We start from the raw sequence: 19,693 nt of genomic DNA, 5'->3' as shown, positions 1-19,693 counted from the left end.
GTCTATCCACTTCTTTACACCTTTCATGCATTATAGACTTTGAGCTCTAATTAGATCCATCTTGGCCAAGGGATCACCACCCTTAGCTAGGCTCAACTCCACCATATCCCCTCCTCAAGGATTGCATCATCTCATAAACGACTTTGGCCTTTCCAAGAGTGCATGTTCACATAGGTCTTCCAAGAATTGACTAACCTGATCATTAAATCTGAGCCCAGTATGCGAATTTGAAAATCTATGCAGAGCAGTCATACCAAGAGAGTCTTAGCCAATACCCTGATCCTTTTCTTTGGTCTTTCTCAATGAATGCTTTAATAATGTCAGTCCGTAGGGATTGGCACTCGAAGAGCCAAGGAAGCCATTTACTATCACTAAGGGGATCTTTTATAGACCCACGTCTAGGAGACTCAAGCCCCCATGGAGTTTGAGAGCTCTTAGAAGCTCCCAAGGCACATAGTGCATCTTCTTCCTACGGCCTACTTTTGCCCATAGGAATGTTCAAAGGAGATTTTCGATTTTGAGACAATGTACCTCTTGAAGTTCCACATCAAAGCCACCTAAATAATAGATGTGGCCAAAATATCTTGTATGGTAATAGAACTACATGCACTCAGTTGTGCTGAAGACTCTCACACAGTTGTGATAAGGGTGCTTGTTGAAGCTGATTGACATGTTTCTGCCAAGAAAATTCCTTTCAATAGTGTAGTGTCCACAAGTCCCTCTATTCGTGCTACTGTTACCTCTCCTTCTACCCGTGCTGTTGGTTCCGCTCCCCTCACTGGTGCTACGGGTGGTTCTCCTCCCCCCATTGGTGGTAATATATAAACTTTTTTTCCTACGCAAAAAAAAAGTCTTGTATGGTGTGCAGGGGTCTACCACCCAAGGAAAATTCCATGCTAGCAGCATATCTTGGCCTTTAGTTTCTCCTTGAATGAGTCAATGCACTATCACACAATCACTCCCAAATCAAGTGGGGCACCTAAGTATCCAACTACCTCATAGCGGTGAACCAACTATACCTATAGGTTGAAGGCTCTTTACCCAATCTAGGGGGGGCACAATTTGTCCGCACGACAAATGGGTTTTTGCCACCTACATAGAGATCAAGGTGATTTACAAGATTTCTTGAGAATTTCAAGAAGGTTAGAAACACTAAGATGATCCTCCTAGGAAAAAGACATAATGTCATCAGCAAAACAAATGCACACAGAGATGGTTACTAGATGGCATTGTTGCATATAAATCCTTCCAGTCCCTTCAGGTCTCTTAATGAATGCAGTCTACTAAGCTTTGTGCAAGGCACAAATCCTCCAATGCTTATCGTTCTATATCTGAGGGGTTTTCACTAGGTGGAACATATCCACAATTTCCTCCATAAAGTTCCAGTCCCCGCTAAGATCCAACAACTACCTACCATTGTTACATTCCAGCTCTTCCAGCATTCACCCCTATCTTATAGACAATTTGGGGTGTCGACACTAGCTGCCTGAATATTAAACCCATCTAAAGTAACAGCCACCACAGCTACGCATCAACCTTCTTCATCTCTAGCAATCTCCTTTATGATCTTGATTTCGTATCCAGCACCTTGGTACCACCCTTCCTATTGTTGGGGCAAGCGATGAACACTTCATAGACTAATTGACAATACGAAAACCACATTACATCTTCTTAAGCTTTGGAAGCATCATAATTTGAGGTGAGACTCTACTCACAACCGACAAACAATATTTTTGCTTGATTCTACCACAACACCCTTTTAAATTCCATGAAAGAATCACTACCCCTATTGCTAGCTAGGTACTAGTTAGCTATACCCCTACTGCCAACTTGCTACCCTGTTAAATTCCATGAAAGAATCACTACCCCTACTGCCAACTTGCTAGCACCTAACTCTACCTTGGACTTATTGTGTGAGGGATTTGTAATCATCTTTAAAAGAGTTGAAGAGTTCTCCTTTCTTGAACTGGAACTCCTTGCTGTGTCTTTTATCCTTTTCAAAATATTGCGGTTTACTGGCAAATTGGAATGCCTATTGGCCTCCTCCATTGATTTTTTCCCATGACCCTTCTCCTCAAATTCTCTCTTCTTGTGATTTGCATCGAGAATCTGCTCTTCTAATGACTCTCCATGCAAATGCAACACTTGGGGGTCATTCTTAGCATCAACCTCCACCACCCCTTCTATCATCTAAGCCATGTGGTTGTTGACACCCTTTTGATGGTCCTCCTATGCCAAAGTATCTTTGGCCTGATGTGTGATCCTTACCTCATTATGTGTGACCAATATGGTTTTGCCATTGTTGCCCACGATTGTCCATTGCTCTACATGTGGGGATTTTTTGGGCTTTTCAGCCACCTCAGCAAGACCCTTCTCATTCACAAGGATTGAAAGTGGTTGGATGTCTTGCATGTTACATGCACGACTGGGATAAGTGTTAGATACACCATTATACTATTTCCTCATGTCAGCACTCTTCTCCCCAAGTGCTAGCACTATGTTTAGGCATCAAGAAACAACCCAAATCTAACTTGCTCAGCCAAAAACTTGACCTCAATGAAATTCGACATCTCTTGAACATGATCCCATAACATCCATGCTCATTTATAACCCACAGAGGAGTGGGCCGAGTGAGGAGTACCTTACCCAATGTTGATGCCAGCCATTCCACTGAGTTGTCAAGCCATGTGGGGAGATTTGAGAGGTCGACCCATACCAGTACAAGAACTCATCAACGTTGACCAGTGGTCTGCAAGGCAACACTAGCACAGACGCTTCTAAGAACATGAAAGATCTCCTTGCTAGGTCATTAGCACAAACTCAGAGATGCATCTGATGAGGAAACAACCTTTCCCAAGAAACCGAGTCCTATAGCTATTTTGAGGAAGATCACATTCGTAGGCCATAAACTATTCAATCCGGCACATGGGTAGTTAAAAACAAGTAGATGCCCCTTTTTGAGAAGCAGACCTACTTTGGCTTAATGTCGTTGACCTGGAGTTTGCATTCAACAACTAGCAGAGTAATAGCCATCATTGTTGCCCACTAGCCTTCTTCATTAGTTGTTTCTTAACCAACACCATGGTACCACCCTTCCCACGGCCAGAGCCATTGGTGAACACTTCATAGCCTAATTGACAATACGAAAACCACACTGCATCTGCACAGCCACACTTAAGCTCTTGGAGCATCACAACTTGAGGTGAGACTCTGCTCACACAACTAACAAACAATATTTTTGCTTGATTCTACCACAATACCCTCATAAATTCCATAAAAGCATTGCTACCCCTACTGCAAACTTGCTACCACCCGACTTTACCTTGGACTTATTGCATGAGGGCTTTGTAAGCATCTTTAAAGGTTCTCCTTTTTTGAGTTGGCACTCCTTTTGCTGCGTCTTTGATCCTTTTCGAAATACTGTGGTTCGCCAGTGGATTGCAATTTCTATTGGCCTCCTCCATCAATTTTTCCCACAATACTTCTCATCAAACTCTTTCTTCTTGTGATTTGCATCGAGCATCTCCTCTTCTTGGGACTTGCCATGTAGGGGCAGTAGTTGGAGATCATTCTGAGCATCAACCTCCACCACCCCTTTTGTCATCTTAGCCATGTAGTTCCTGGCATTCTTTTGAAGGTCCCTAGGGCTATGTCAAACTATCTTTGGCTTGATGTGTGATCCTTTCCTAATCATGTTCGACCACTGTGGTTTTCCCTTTCTTAACCACACAATTGTCCATTGCTCTGCCACTTTAGCCACACCCTTATCATTCACCAGGATTGCAATTGGTCGGATGTCTTGCATTTTACATGCACGACTAGGAGCAACATTAAATACACCATTAGATTGTTTCCTGGAGTCAGCACTCTTTTCCCCTAGTGCTAGCACTATGCTCATTGCTTTGTCAGGATAGTTTTGGGGTGAAATGCCCTGCCTTCTAAGTACAAACAAAATAAGGCATCAAACAATGGCCCCAATTGAACTTGTTGAGTTGAGTCAGAAGCTTGATTTCAATGAAATTCACTGGCTCTTTGAACATGATCCCCTAAAATCCATGTTATAACCCACAGTGGAGTGGACTGATTGGGGGGTGAGGAGTACCTTACCTAAAGTTGATGCCAATTGTTCCATCGAGTCACCAAGCTACAGGGGGAGATTTGGGAAGTTGACCCATACCGAATAGTCATGGTACAAGAACTTGTTGATCCTAAATGCCGATCTTTAGGGGCGCCACCAACATATACACCCTTTAGAACATGAAAGATCTCCCTACCATGTCACTACACATAGACTTAGTGACACATGTGATGACCAAAAACCCCTTTCCAAGGAACCGAGTTCCATAGTTGTTTGGCATTCGCAGGAAGATCACATTCGTAGGGCATAAACTATTCAAGCTCATCCATGGATGGCACATGGGTAGTTGAAAATAGGCAAATGCCCCTTTTGAGAGGTCCAACTTAACATCTTTGACCTAGAGTTTGCATGCAATGATGCATTTTGTACCAGACTTGAACTAGCTCTTCTACCCGACCTCTTTGACTTACTAGGCCACCTCAGCTCGTAGGATTCTTTTAGCACCCCATCGAGAAGAAGCTCCGTGGTAGCTTTTTTGCTCACACTTTGCAGATGAAGGGGAGTCATGGCTTTTGTCATCCCACGTCTTGGGCTCCACCACCATTTCTCTTTCCTCCTCCCTTGAGGTGTTCATACTCATAGCACCTAGCTTTGAATTGAACGGGTTCCACGATCACTAGAGAGCCTTTTTGAGCTACCTCTAACACCGAGTCCATTCGATGCATGCAAGGCACTCATGCATAGGATGCTCCCCTCCTTGCCAACCCAAGACCAAGGTGAATGAGGGACCAAATGGGGTCTTTACAACATGGTACCTTTTTGGCCCTGCAAGGGTCCTAAGGGATGGACTTGATTATTTTGTGCTAATCAGGTCCATCCCAAGTTTCCTAGTTGTTTTTGGTCAAGTTGACCACATTAATTAATCGTCTAGCGACTTGCTTAGTGGTTTTTTAGTGGTGTTTAGGGGTTTTAAAAATGTTTAGGGTTTGGTATTTTGTCTCTTTGCACAGATCTTAAGTGTGTAGTGTGTGGTTTTCGCTGTGGGCATTGAGTGCACTCATCTTTAGGGGGGGACGGTTGCAGTGTGGCATGGCGGTGCCTTGGAATTAGCCAGGTTGCGTGGCATGCATGAGGTTGTGTGGCATGCATCGAGTGATAACCTCTGATTGAAAGACGTTTGCATGAGCTGGAGGTAATTAAGGATTGGATAATCAGATTTGCAGATTACTATGTGGAACGATTCGGCTTCCAACAAGATGCATTTAGTTCAATATATTGTAGGCTTACAATTAAATCCTTTGTTAACAGCCGAGCTATTGTTGGCAACAATTGAGATTAAGACGGTATAATGAATTAAGAGGTTTTCTGGGTCCTGCTTTTGAACGCCGTGGTCAACAGGAAAAACCACCAAGAATGTCCACATGCACACTCGTCCATGTCCTCGAAGAACCTTATAAAACAGGGTGGACTGATACGTTCAGGTAGTGCATGGTTCTTGTGGCTGCATGTATTTTGCAATCGAAGTCTGTGCCTGTGATTCTAATACGGAAGTGGCCGACGTAGAAGGCCACCTTTCTTCCTTTTAAACTTTGATTGCAGGTGTGTTCTGTGCTCACTGGTTGGGATTGCGCGTTCGTTTTGTGTGTTCTGTGTTTTGCGATGAGTGTTTATGCGAGCGAAGTTTTGGATTTCCTTCCTATTTTGTCTTGGAAATCCGTCGACGTCTGTGCAAGCAGTTGCTAGTTTGCCACCGTACCCAGCTCGCCTCAGAAAGCTGAAACTGTAATTGGAGGCCGATTTTAACCTTTTGTTGAAGCATCGCTAGACGAGGGTGCTCGCTGCAGAATACGTAGGTTTAACGATCGAAACGCTGTGATTCGCTGAGTTCGCGTAATGCCCAGTGTTGAGTTTATTACTCACTATTCTGTAGCATTGCATGCTGGTTGATGCGTGGTGTTGCAAGCTGATTGGTCTACACGCTTGTCATCTTTGATGTATGGCAGATTAGCGTTTGCAGACTCGGGTTCCTGTCATTGGCTTGTGGTAGCATGTCATACGTTTATATGTGGAGTCTTTCCTTTGTTGAAGGTTTGAGTGCATGCACTTTCCGGTGTGTAGTTGCCTGGATAATGCATTTGCATTCAGTAGAATAACCACTCACATTTCAAAACAATTAAGAAGTGCAGGGTAAATTTCAAGATCCTTTTAGGTACTTTGAATTATTGGAGTTTCATTTTCTGGAATGGAAAAAAGTTGCCATTCCATGTAAACTTAAAGGCTTTAACTTCAATATGATTCACTAATTTAGACTAGATATATGATTCTATGCATGTTAAAACGAAGTGATTAACACTGAAATTAAGAAAGAAATCGACACTATTCTTATGTAAAGCTATGCTCTAATGAACTCAATGCTCTATAACAATTCATACATTTCGTCAAAAGAAGAATCTCCTTGAATGGCCAAATTAGGTTTGGATTGACAATATGGAAAAACTTGTGCGAGCAAATGTAAAAATGTGATCATAGGAGAAGAATTATAAGTGCATAGTAAATAATAAACACTAAAACTCTCAAGTCGCTTTAATAGTTCTTTGTGCATGTTTTGATTATAAATTTTCATTGCGATCAAATGCAATTTTTCTAAAGAGAAGAGGAAGAATGTCCTCTTAAGTGAATTCTTGCCTATTGTTGTTCATGTTACTAGCCCCTCCTTGCTGAGTGGAGTGGCATCACTTTTGAATTGCAACCCACCTCTAGTTCTTAAAAGTTCTCCAAACTATAAAGCTATTGCAAAAAGATGTTTGTTTCAGTCCCCAACTGTAGAAGATAAAAAGGCTAGAGTAGTTGATGTCAAGGAGGAGTCCCCTATATGCAATGTAGCCATAGAAACATTTCCACATGTACACTAACGCTCTAAAGTCGCTTTAATAGTTCTTTGTGCATGTTTGATTGTAATATTTTCATTGTGATCAAATGCAATTTCCCCTAAAGAGAAGAGGAAGAATGTCCGCTTACCTGAATCCTCGCATGTTGCTGTTCATGTTACTAGCCCCTCCTTGTTGAGTGGAGTGGCATCACTTTTGAATTGCAGCCCACCTCTAGTTCTTAAAACTTCTCCAAACTATAAAGTTGTTGCAAAAAGATGTTAAATGTTTGAGTCACCAACTGTAGAAGATAAAAAGGCTAGAGTAGTTGATGTCAAGGAGGAGTCCCCTATATGCAGTATAGGCATAGAAACATTATCACATGTACCTGCTTTGTATGAGGTAGACAATTGGCTAGGTGACGATAATCCCAAACCTATTGTTAAGGTTCTCCAAATCTCCTACATGTAGTGTAGACATAGAAACATTTCCATATGTACCTACTTTGCATGAGATTGATAATTAGCTAGGTGATGATAAGCCCAAACCTATTGTTAAGGTTCTCTAGGTCTCTAAGATCTATTGGAGCATAAAAACTTACATTTTTGATGGAGGGAGAATATTGAACAAGTGCGACACCTACATGCTCTCAAATGTTAACTATAAAAAATGTTTAAAAGTAGATCATGTGGATAGAGTGGGGTTCGGTCTCATTACTCTCCACATTGATGAGTTGTACTATGGTGATTTTGTGAAGGTCTTGAACATAGGAGACTACACGAGAGTGACAAACTTCTCTGTATGTTGCAAGAACCCTAGAAATGATGGTGGAACAACAGACTACATAGTAATTTTTGATCAATCAACGAGGATTGAGAGGATTCCTACTTTCAATGTTGTGCCTGAACTATATCTAGACTAGACTATTGCCCATTACAAAGAGAAATGCTGAGGATTCAAATAGCATGATGAAATCATTGTGGGCGAATGGGGAGCTTCCAGAAGACCTTATCACAGTGCGTGTTTGAAGTTCTACTTTTGAGCTCAATTGCATCCTCTTCATCGCATGAGTGGAAGCTAATTTTTATTTTGATTCGTGCATGCAGCTGACATTTTGGAGCAACTAGTGCTCCAACTTTATCAAAGTTGCACAGACGTTCAAGGCATTCTGGGAGGTTCAATTTATTTTGCATAAAGTGGATTGCAAGAAGAGTGCTCGACCAATTGCGCTAAATATGCTAGACATAACTATAATTATGCCCATCAACGAAGCTTCTCTTGGAGTGTACCTCTCACGAGTTTTCAACACCCATATTCGATAGATTGGATATGGCAACCGAGTTATTATTTGATGAAAAAGGTACGAATTAAAGAATTTTTCATGTGTTTTGTATCTACATTACTATTTAAACACAAATATAATTGGTACTTGTTCTTCTTTACAGATAGTGGGCACTTTGTCGGTCACAACTATCAACTCTACTTTGTATGAAGCTACATGTGCTATTCGCAAAGGCAAGAAGGTGTCCAGAGATTCTGAGAAGGTTTATTGCTTGGCTTATGACAATTGAAGTTCCTTGGTTAAAATTCCCAAGGCCAAAGCTCTCATAACCACCACTGTGGAAGGAGCCTCCATTAATGTCATTTTGAAAGATGCCATTTTTGTGGATAAGGTTTTGAAGCTGCCTTGACCTTTCTTAGAATTGCTTCAATAAAACACTGACTTGCTTAAGTCAAAGTGTTCAACAAGAAAGTGGAGGGGCATTTTTTGATAAATATGTTTGATTTGGTCACAAGTTTTATAGCTCCTAGAGCTGAAGAGGATTAGGCACTCCTCTTTGTAATGTAATGGGAATTTGATGTTGAAAGTGCTTTGCATCCAAAAGTCTTTGGAATAAGATCTTCTCCTTTGCTTATCTACAAGTGGTCTTGTGAGATCAAATACTTTCTATTATTTTTAATCCTTTTCTAAGTTTCCAATTCTCACTTCCACATTAGCGTTACCATTGCTTCTATCGTTACAAGATTAATGTATGGGGAATGTATGCAAATAACACTTGAAGCAAAGAAATTATAATTCCAAATTCCTTTGTGTTATGCATGTAAAAATAAATGGAAAATATTTATGGAAGTGTTGCTTTGGACATGGACAAAGAATTCGTTGCAAAATTTTCTCATAACAAGTGTGCTCTATTTTGCATTTTGTACTGGCTGAATTTCCACATAACTACCAATGCGTTTCCATAAGCTAAAAGGAATGATATCCTCAAAAAGTGTTAAGTTGAATGATTGGAAGAAATTGTTCTTTAGGGACTCGAACTTCAAAATTATACCCATATACATCGAGCTTTAAAGCTTATCTTTTGAATTGCAAAACACCAATTTCAGTTTGTTCTTGTTTGAGGGTCATTTTTTGCTTAGGTGTAGCCATTTTTGGTGAGTTTTAGGCAATTTTTTGTATATAGGTATCTTGCATGACCCATAACATATTCATTGCTCAACGAAATTCGGCAAACTTTGTCTTTAAGTTGTAGTACACATTCCAAACTTAATGAACATGAGACCAAAAAATAATTGAATAAGGATTTATAATGAGACCGTTAAAGCATTACAAGAGCTATATTGCATGTGAAGCATGCATCTTGAAGATTATAGGATGTAGCAATTTATTCAAAAACATCAAAATTTTATTATGTACATACATGCAACCAAGTAATCAATCAAAAGTACACTACGTGAGCTTCTTCTCAACCTAAGGACACACCTAAATGAGAACATTAGGCATGGGTTAACGGGCCTCCAATGTTGTGCTAAAGTGACGCATACCCATTTGAGGGCACGCTCCATAACTTTTTTTGGATTTGTTGAAAACGAAAACGGATTGAAAATTTGGAATCCAAACTAGTGGGACTATTGCATGGTGGTCTTAAAACATTGATAGTTGTTGATATTGGTATCTAGATTTACCCTAAAATGGAAGACATTGAAAATATGCAATTTGTGCATGTGCAAAGCTCTTTTAATAATCCAATACTATTTACAATTTTGAATTGCTTCTTTTTCCATGCACTTTCTTGCTATATGGCTCATAAGCATGCCAAAGGTCATTGAATTTCATAATACATGGCATCAAAATCGATAGCGAGCCCTTTGGCCTATTTGTATTTTGAAGCATTTTAGGCCACATTGCACACGTTTGCACTTGTTTGGGATATCCAATTCTCTTGACGTGTATCGTCGGAGGGGGGCAACTCGGTGGCTGAAAATTTTGCTTCTCCCACAAAATTTTCACACTTCCCGCCCATCAAATCTTGAAATATTAAGTACTTGCAACTTGCCCATGCCTTGCAAACTCCCTACAACTTGCATGCACCTCGACGTGACCTTGTGTAGACTTTGGTTTGGCATTGTCTTATTTCGAGTAAGTTGTCTTCTATATTTTGCTCACCTCACAAGCTAGCTTCTCTGAGTCTATTTTGGAATGTGATCATGGCCATGGCATCAATGGCAACATGCAGCTCACCATGGCTTGCAAGAGAAGTAGACAGAGGCTGCAAGACAAGAGAGCTAAAAAGCCTAATCAAGGCACAAGGAACAAATTGCGGGTGGAGGAAAGCAATGGAACGGTATTGAAACGGCAACGGAAGACACTTTTGCAACCTTTGTAAAGGGAGAAACAACAAGAAGAAAGAAGACTCCCTGCAAAGCAGCAGAGCAAGAAGTAGTTGCAGATGCATGCATTCAATCATTATTGCCATCAAAGTGAAGAACATGAGATGTGGTCTCACGATTGGTGGGAGCATTCGAGACAACAACATTAGGCCATTCATGTGAATACTAGTCTCGAGTCTTCACAAGCTTTAGCCTACACCCTAAAGTTTGTAGAGTAACAACCCTACCAACACCTCGGGAGATGCACATCCAAGAGGCGATGCTCTCTAACCCGACGTGCATTGGAACTCCAACGGACTGAGATGACAATTTGGATGTGCCATCCACACAATTCTTTAGATTGGTTATCATGCTCTTGGAGATCGTCCTTGAGAAAGAGACATCACATCCTTTTAGTTGCTCTTGTGCTGCTTGAACCTGCCAAAACTTCACGGTTTCTCTCGTATCAGGAAACAAGTGCTTTGTCTTCTTCAGCACATCTTGGAGGTTTGTTGGAAAGCTAGAAAGCTTGACTCCACCATCTTTACTAATCTGAGTGTTGGGGTATACATCTAGCATATCCTATCTCTTCCACTCCTTCTTGAAGAAGTGTGCTTGCAAATTGCCTCCAGAAATGCCTAGTGCATTTTCAATCATGCTTTCAGTGATGGTAATCTTCTGACCTTAACAGACTATTTATCCCTCCTTCACGTTCACCTTCTATACCAACCTGGTAAAGTTGCTGAGAGCATCCAAATTGGACTTTTGAAGAGCAAGTGAGGAGCTCCTAGATGTCACAATTAGGGGAGGAGAGGCTCTCATACTGTGCTGCAGAGCAGGAGGAAAGATTGTGTGAGAAGCTCCTGGACTATGTAGGGGGGGAGGAAAGATCATGTGAGGAGCTCTCAAACTATGCAGACACACTTTGGAGCTTGGTATGTCCAGGAGAATCCATTTTACGAGAGTAGATAGAAGTTATAGGAAGAGTGCAAGGGAGAAAGAAACAATCGAGAGGGATAGAAGATGAAACGATGAAGGAAATGGAATAGTGGAGGCTTAAGTTTGCATTCCGAGTGCAAGGGATGAAGAAATGGTCAAGAGGGATAGAAGACAAAATAGTGAAGGGAATGGAATAATGGAGGCTTGAGTTGTTGAGAGTTGTGGTGCCATGAGCACATAGATTAAAGGCTAAGGTATGTAATAAGGAAAGAATCAAAGTAGCCACCCTAGGATTTGGACTACATGATGTGGAGATGTGGATTGAGGATATCCACAAGGAGAGATGTGGATCACAGGATCCCACATGTGTTGACTATTCAAAGGGCACTCTCTATATAAGAGGCCTATCATGTATTATTGAGAACACACATTGCAAGAGATATAGATTTGCTATCTCCCTCTCATGTCTTACTCAGTGTACTTTGAGCCTCCTTAGTTCTTCTGCTCATCTCGTGTGCACTAGGCTTAGTGGAGATCATATATTGGATCCTTCTCATTGTATCAGAGCTTCGGGTGATCCACTAAGTCTAGCTTGTAGATTAGTGTGTTTGTATATTGTTGTTTCTCATTTTGGGTATGGCTAGAAAAAGAGGAAAATGGCACAATAGTATCATCTTTAGGGAGGGTGGATGAGATTTGGTCCTTCACTGAATTAATTAAACCTGAGTTATTGCTCCTGCAAAAGAAAGGTTGCTGCAAGAACACAGTTGTTGCTCTACTAAGATTGATGGTGCTAAGAGTTTGCTATGAATATTGTTATCCTAAACACCAAAGGTAGCTATGCAAAGCTGCTTGTGTTACTGCTTCATTTGTTGATAGTCCAACAAAGGTGAGCACCACAGCAACACCTGGTGTTCTGGGGCAGATGCATAATATACTTAGAAGTTGGAGCTTTCAAGCTCCATTAAAGGACCTATGGCGACCTCCTAGTCTTGACTAAAGTAGCAAGCACCTTGCTTTGCTTGCAGCTACCAGCTTCCCAGCCTCTACGGCCCAGAGATTATCTCTCAACCAACCTCCAGTGTCCTAAATCCAAGCGGATTGCAACATCCTCGAACTTCAACGGCCTTCTACGACCCTCAAGGCAAGGCAGCATCTACGCATGACCTCTGACCTCCCCCGCCATTTGCTCCTACTATGACACGAGCTAGCCAACCGAGCTTCTATGCCTGCAGTGCCTCAAAGCCTTAGCCCAAAGCTCCCTCAATGCTCTAACAACGAGCAACCACCATCAACGCTAGGCTCTACAATACCTCCCGATAGCAGCAGCTGGTGGTCTCTTGCTCTTCTAGTCAAAACCACTCCACTGCATTTCGAACAGAGGGTGAGGGCAAGTCACCACAGATTATCTCTTCTTCTTCTTTTTCAGCATTATTGTTGAGAAACAAAGGAGCAAGAAACTGGCTCATACTCAGACCTGAGCGACCACAATACATTCCATCACCTTGATGTAGAGGCAAACTTATAAGAAACGGTTTAGGAACTATAGGTAGTAGCTACAAGCTACACAGGCACAGCGCTACGGCAAGAGAGCCAACTACATGCATTCGATGCTCCTAGCAAAACAATCTACAACCAGGCCGATAGCTCGATAGACCTTTAATGGCTCACAACCAGCGGCTCCTTCTAAGCTTCCACAAGCTCCTCCATCAATGACATGTCCACACGGTGCCAACAACTAACAGTAGCCATGATCAACAACTTGCTTCTAGCCAAAGCTTCATCACCCAAGCTCATGATGACTTTCAACTCCAAAGTGGCTCTTCCACCTACAAAACGCTTCAGCTTGTCTGCTCCTTGATGACCCGTACCAAACAACCATCTACAGCCACGGTAGTCTTCAACGCTATGACAGCCGCCTCTTGCACCTTCATAGGTCTCCAATGATTGCACCTCCACCAGATCTCTCTCTACTATCCACCAATAGCCTCACACCCTCTCTAAAGGCCTTGACATACCTAACCGCTGCTTGTAACTCTTTGCAAAAGCCCTCCGTGACGCCGTCCTCGATCCATTGCTCTCCGCTCATAATCTTCTTTTCACAAAGTCTCCTAAGGTGTCCACGATTGACACATGTCATATAACCTAAGTTAGGTCCAACTAAACTTGGGTTCACTGGGTGGTCAGTGTTTTAACACGTGGCACCTTGGATAAAGGTAACCCAACCAAACTTAACCCTGAGTCAGATTTACCACAGGTCAGTGAAGCTTGGTCAGTAGCTTGCCATGTGGCACACAGGACCAACTCCACAATAAACATGGTTAGGTTATGGGGTTACCACATCACCATACTGCCACCTAAGCATAAGCAGCATTATGAACCCCTGTGCCACATCATCAAAGGCCTCTTCTTCACAGAATCTTCGACAAGCCATAAATTCCAATCCAGGAAGAATTTGCACATGCTCCAAAAAGGAAAAGTGATCGTCTTTTTGAGCTCTACATGCGTGTCAAATCAAAATCATTGTTAGGAATTAGACACTGCCAATATTGAAAGAAATCAATTGATAAGACCTTTGCAACAAATGGAAAATCGATGCATGAATGCAAAAAGCAAGCTAGAAGCACAAGTGCATGAGATGGCCATAGCCCAAAACATGACATCCACACATAAAGCATTAAGGCACATGGAAGAACAAAGCATCATGCATCAAGCTACATCAAGCGAAGAAGACGACGACATTGACAACATGTATTGAGAAGCAACATCCTTACCACCTTCGGCCCATATGTTTGTAAATCAAACCTGACCACCTGAGAGTAGCCATGTAAGCACCCAAGGGAGGATTTGATCTTGTAACTCACATCTGACCACCTTGCAGTAGCCAAAGGATCATGGTACCAAGGGGAGGTGTTGAGAGTTGTGGTGCCATGAGCACATAGATTAAAGGCTAAGGTATGTGATAAGGAAAGAGATAAGTAGCCACCCTAGGATTTGGACTACATGATGTAAAGATGTGGATTGAGAACATCCACAAGGAGAGATGTGGATCAGAGGATCCCACATGTGTTGACTATTCAAAGGGCACTCTCTATATAAGAGGACTGTCATGTATTGTTGAGAACACACATTGCAAGAGATATAGATTTGCTATCTCCCTCTCATGTCTTACTCAGTGTACTTTGAGCCTCCTTAGTTCTTTTGCTCATCTCATGTGCACTAGGCTTAGTGGTGGCGATCATATATTGGATCCTTCTCGTGAGTTTGTAGCTCGACTACAAGGAACTATCAAGGTGAGAGCCACCACAGTGGTTGGCCTGAATTTTGATTAATTCAAGGTGGTAGTACTACCTTGCATGGTAATGAGTGATAAGAGGTGATTAGGTTGCATGATTTACATCCGTGGGAATTAGTGCCATCTTCCATTAGTGGTGGCCATTGGTGGTGACATCTAAAATTACCAGCCACGTCTGTGGTAGCTGTTTAAGATTCCAACGGGCTGGCAATTAATTACTAACCACCGCAATAGCCCACAATTACTCACTTGCTAGTTACCACCACCGGGCTTGCATGCATGATTACTACGAGTGCAATAAATTACTAGTCATCAGGCTTGCATGCTCAGTAGAGTACTAGAGTGCATGGTAATGAGTGATTAGAGGTGACTAGGCTTCATGATTTACTTTTGTGGTAATTACTGCCCGGTGGTGGTGGCTCTCATCTGCCACATCTATGGTGGCTAAGATTCCACTGGGTTGGTAGTTAATTATCAGCCACCGCAGTGGCCTGCAATTACTCACTTGCCGGTTATCATCATTGGGCTTGCATGCATGATTACTATGAGTATAGTAAATTACTAGTCACCGGGCTTGCGATTAGAGGTGATTAAGCTTCATGATTTTCTTTTGTGGTAATTATTGCTCGATGGTGATGGCTCTCACCAGCCACATCTGTCATTGGCTAAGATTCCATTGGGCTGGGAGTTAATTACCAACCACCACAGTGGCCTACAATCACTCACCTACCAGTTACCACCATTGAGAGTCTGCTTCATAATTACCAGCCACGTTGTAATTAATTTCCATTGCCCATCTTGGGTGGCACCTAAGATTCCACCGCGGTGGCCTGCAATTAATATGGATGGAACACTGGACCTTCGGGCCTCCAGTCACCAGGGTGGCTCGAGCTTTATAATATATAAGATCCATGGCATTTGGCATTTTACTACGTTGCCCTCATCCGCCCCTACTCTGTTACTTTGCTCCATACACTCTGCTTTGCTCCACACACCCTCCTCCATCTCTCTTTCGCCCCTACTCTACTTTGCTCCACACTCCTTCCTCTAACTCTCATCACTACTCTGCTCCCTTGCTCATCCACTCCATGCTCACCCACTCATCTTCACCATGCCTATTATTGTAACTTCTACACCCCTAGATGCAATGTGATCCCAATGTTATTTTCCTTATCATACAAGGTGATTGCGTTGAACTCACCTGGACTGGAAATGCTTGCTCTAATAGACACCCTTCATCCCCACGGTCGATTCCCCCCATATCTGCATGTCACCACCTTGGATGACATGGTTAGAGAGGGCCTCTATATCACTGTTTTATATGAGTTCCCCCTAGACATCGATGAAGGCCTCAGGATTTTTATAGTAGAGTACTCTCATCTTGTTAGGGGGGTCATAATCTAAGTCTTGGAAATGTGCATGGTCTTTGGCCTTTCCATCATCTCCTCCATTAGTTCCCTAAAAAATTTTAATGCAACAATCCGAGCTGGCGGCAATATTGAGTTCTACAAATTCCCTCTTGCTCAACGAGGCTCATAACCACTCAGCAATGGCTGGAATTCATCTTTTGGCCTCTAAGGCTCTCAGTAATCTTTTGGCTCGTTGGATGTAATCTTTTGGTCTCTAAGGCTCTTAACAATTGCTGAGTTTTTACATTTCATGTAATCTCTTTTGTTCAATTTGAGGCTCTCAGTATGCAATGTTATTAACTTTTATATTTGAGTGGTTATGGTTGCTAGATGTAATCTTTTGGCATCTAAGGCTCTCAGCAATTGCTGAGTTTTTATAAACGTAAGATCCTCTGTTCAATTTTAGCTCAATATAAGTTGTTGTTAATTTTTATATAACCTGTTATTGAATGTAGATGTAATCTCTTTTGCTCAATTTTCACTCGAAGAATTGTAGTTAATTATCTAGATGGCACCACACTGTGGTGACTGGGAATACTTTTGCCCACATTTAGGATTTACTAACAAGGACTAAAATACTAGAAAATTAGGATGATAATTTCCTTGGTTTAGGACCAAAATAGCACTAAAATAGCTCCAATAACCCATCATTGTGGTTGCATGGAGATACATCTAGAATTAGAATTTTTGAAAATGCAATTGACGATATGGCCCTTGAGGGGTCCCCTCTTAGGGCAAGGGCCATATCGACATGCATTATACAATATCCAGGATGCCACTGGACATATATGACATGTCGATATGGCCGTTGCCCCTAGAGGGAACCCCTCAAGGACCATATTGTCAATTGCATTTTCCTTGGTTGCACAAGGAAATACATTTTTCTTAGTACACAATATATAACTCTAAGAACCAGCATGATGATTGTCATATATCTCCTTCTATTTGCCAACATGGTGGTCATCATAGATCTTCTCCTGTAAGTAATACGTAAAAATAAGTAACGGAGCCATAACTCCAAGAACCAGTGCGGTGGTCGCTCCAAGACAATCTTGAATTCTGGGCAATACCAGGTGGTCAGGCCAGAGACTGTGCTATGGCGATGTTCAAAATGATAGATTGTGTCTCATTATTATGCCAAGAGAGACTGCACTGTGGCGATGTTCAGAATAATAGATTATGTCATTATTATGCCAAGAACTAGCGCGGTGGTCTCCCTAAGCTAACCTTGAATTTTCATGATCTGTCAGGTGGCAAAGCTATGGTAAAAGGCTATGCAATGACAGATGATCAAGCTGCACTATGGCAGTGTTCAAAATGATAAAGCCAACCTTGCATGGGCGCATGGCCAGTGATAGGTGGCAAAGTTATGGCAAAAGGCTACATGATGATAGGTGGTCAAGCCAGAGACTGCGATACGCAAAGCAATGCAGAGATGGATGATGTAGTGTAGAGCTTCCATGTGTCGAGATCTACAGTGTTTAGAATAAATAGATTGCGTCTCATTATTATGCTAGTGTGGCATCATGACGTTGGGAAAATTTTTGATGAGAGTGCGGGTCCACAAAAAATTCAAAATCTCACCCAGGAGCGCATTGTGTCGCGGCCCCAAAATGGCCTCAAAACTAGTTCCATAATCGGCCACACCCAAGCAAACGTTGACCCTTAATTCATTATCTTTTTGCACAATTGTTGAAATGTATGCATTCACAATTGAGTTGTTTGATAAAAAAACTAATTCAATGTGTAGAAATATGAAAATACCAACCCTCATTCCAAATTGAAAGAACATTCAAATAAAAGAAAAAGATGGACAATAGACATGGAAATTAGCTTAAAAACCATCTACCTACTACTAGACAACACGAATTCAAGAAAATTATGGATGCTATGCAAGAGAAGTACCCGTGCTATAACATAAAACTATCTTCCATAGAGCAAAAAATTGCACAAAAAAATTTGAAAAGAAAATGATGAAAATTGACGAGGGAGAAGAAGAAGAAGATGGAAGATTAGATTCCCCTGCCCACCACTGAGTGGTGACAGAGGATATGATTTGGGAAATGACTATGATGATGACATGGAATCAACAGACAGCCGACGGCCTGACCCGCCGAAAGGATCATCGATCCCATCCAAAATGGACTTCTGATGTGACCTTTGAAGACACATTTCCCAAACTCCCCAGAGAGATAACTCTTGCTATAACCTTCGCCAGTCGAACCTGAAAAGGGGATCAGGGACCCTCAGACAAGATAGAGCTTCTCCCATTGTGAGAGAAACTCCACCACCTTAGGATAAAGATGGATCTTCCCCGTCAGCCTTCAGAGCTGAGAGAGGGGGCACCATGGTATCTTACTTGGCATCTGCTCAGAAAGCTAGAGAAGGGTTCTTTTCCCTCCCAGCAAGAAAGGAACTTACTACTCGCTTTGCTAGCTCAGGGAGGACTAGATGACGATGAGTTCAAAGAAGGACGTGCTACTTCTACCCCCAAGCCACAAGAAACCAGAGAGCCCCAGGGCAAATCAAAGGATTCTGAGCGAAGCGAAGGAGGTGAAAGAGGAACCATTGGAAGTCCTCAAGGAAGTAAAGAAGGAGATAGAGGAACCCCAAGAGCCAAAGCCCTCTGAAGCGGGAGCGATGGACCCCAAGGAAGAGAAGAAGAAGGAAACAAAGAGTTCCTTCACCATGACAAGGAAAAGGATGACCCAGAGACCCTAGAAGACAATGCCAAACTTGTTGAAGAAGAAGAGACTACTGGTTATGAGAGCCAAAAATCTCCAAGAGGTAAGCAGATTGCTGCCTTCATCAATGAAGACTTGCTTTCTGATTCTATTGAATGGCTTAGCACCCACGCATTGATTGGATTCCTCCTAGGGCCTAGACCTCCTCTATCAATCTCAACTATGCTTGGTAAAGCTTATACATTCTCCATGGCATGCCCCTCTCGATGTTAATGTTCCATCCTAAACCAGTTTATTCCAATCAATTAGGGGAAAGAACCTTAGAATAGTTTATTACAATGGACTATCCCCTAGTAATCGATAGCATAGCTTTCAACACTGCTAAAAAGCAAATGAAATTGCTAGAAGAGTTTGGGATCAATCTATCCATGCATCGATGGGAGATAAGAGAAGCATCTACTCTAAAACTCAGAACGCTCACCAAAAGCCATGCCTTCCCAACTCCACCGCAAGAGAAACACAAATCAAGCTCAGAAATGAGCTATGGAATAAGTTGATGCTAATTGCTAAAGGCTAGACTCTAGGCTCATAGATCATTCTTCTGAATTATCCAAATCACTTTTATGTTGTGGATTGTCACAATTCAAAAACTCCTCTGAGCTCTTGAGTTCGACTCGAATCCTGCCTCTTATCTTCCAAGTTCCCACTACCCAACTTCGTAAAGCTCTTGAATCTCCACTACAATCTCTTGCTATCTGCAATGCTCATTG

This window comes from Dipteris shenzhenensis, chromosome 14 (genome assembly GCF_047967505.1).
Source record: "Dipteris shenzhenensis isolate YYH24624 ecotype China chromosome 14, Dip_SZ_1.0, whole genome shotgun sequence".
NCBI lineage: Eukaryota > Viridiplantae > Streptophyta > Polypodiopsida > Gleicheniales > Dipteridaceae > Dipteris > Dipteris shenzhenensis.
This window is presented reverse-complemented; position numbering follows the sequence as displayed.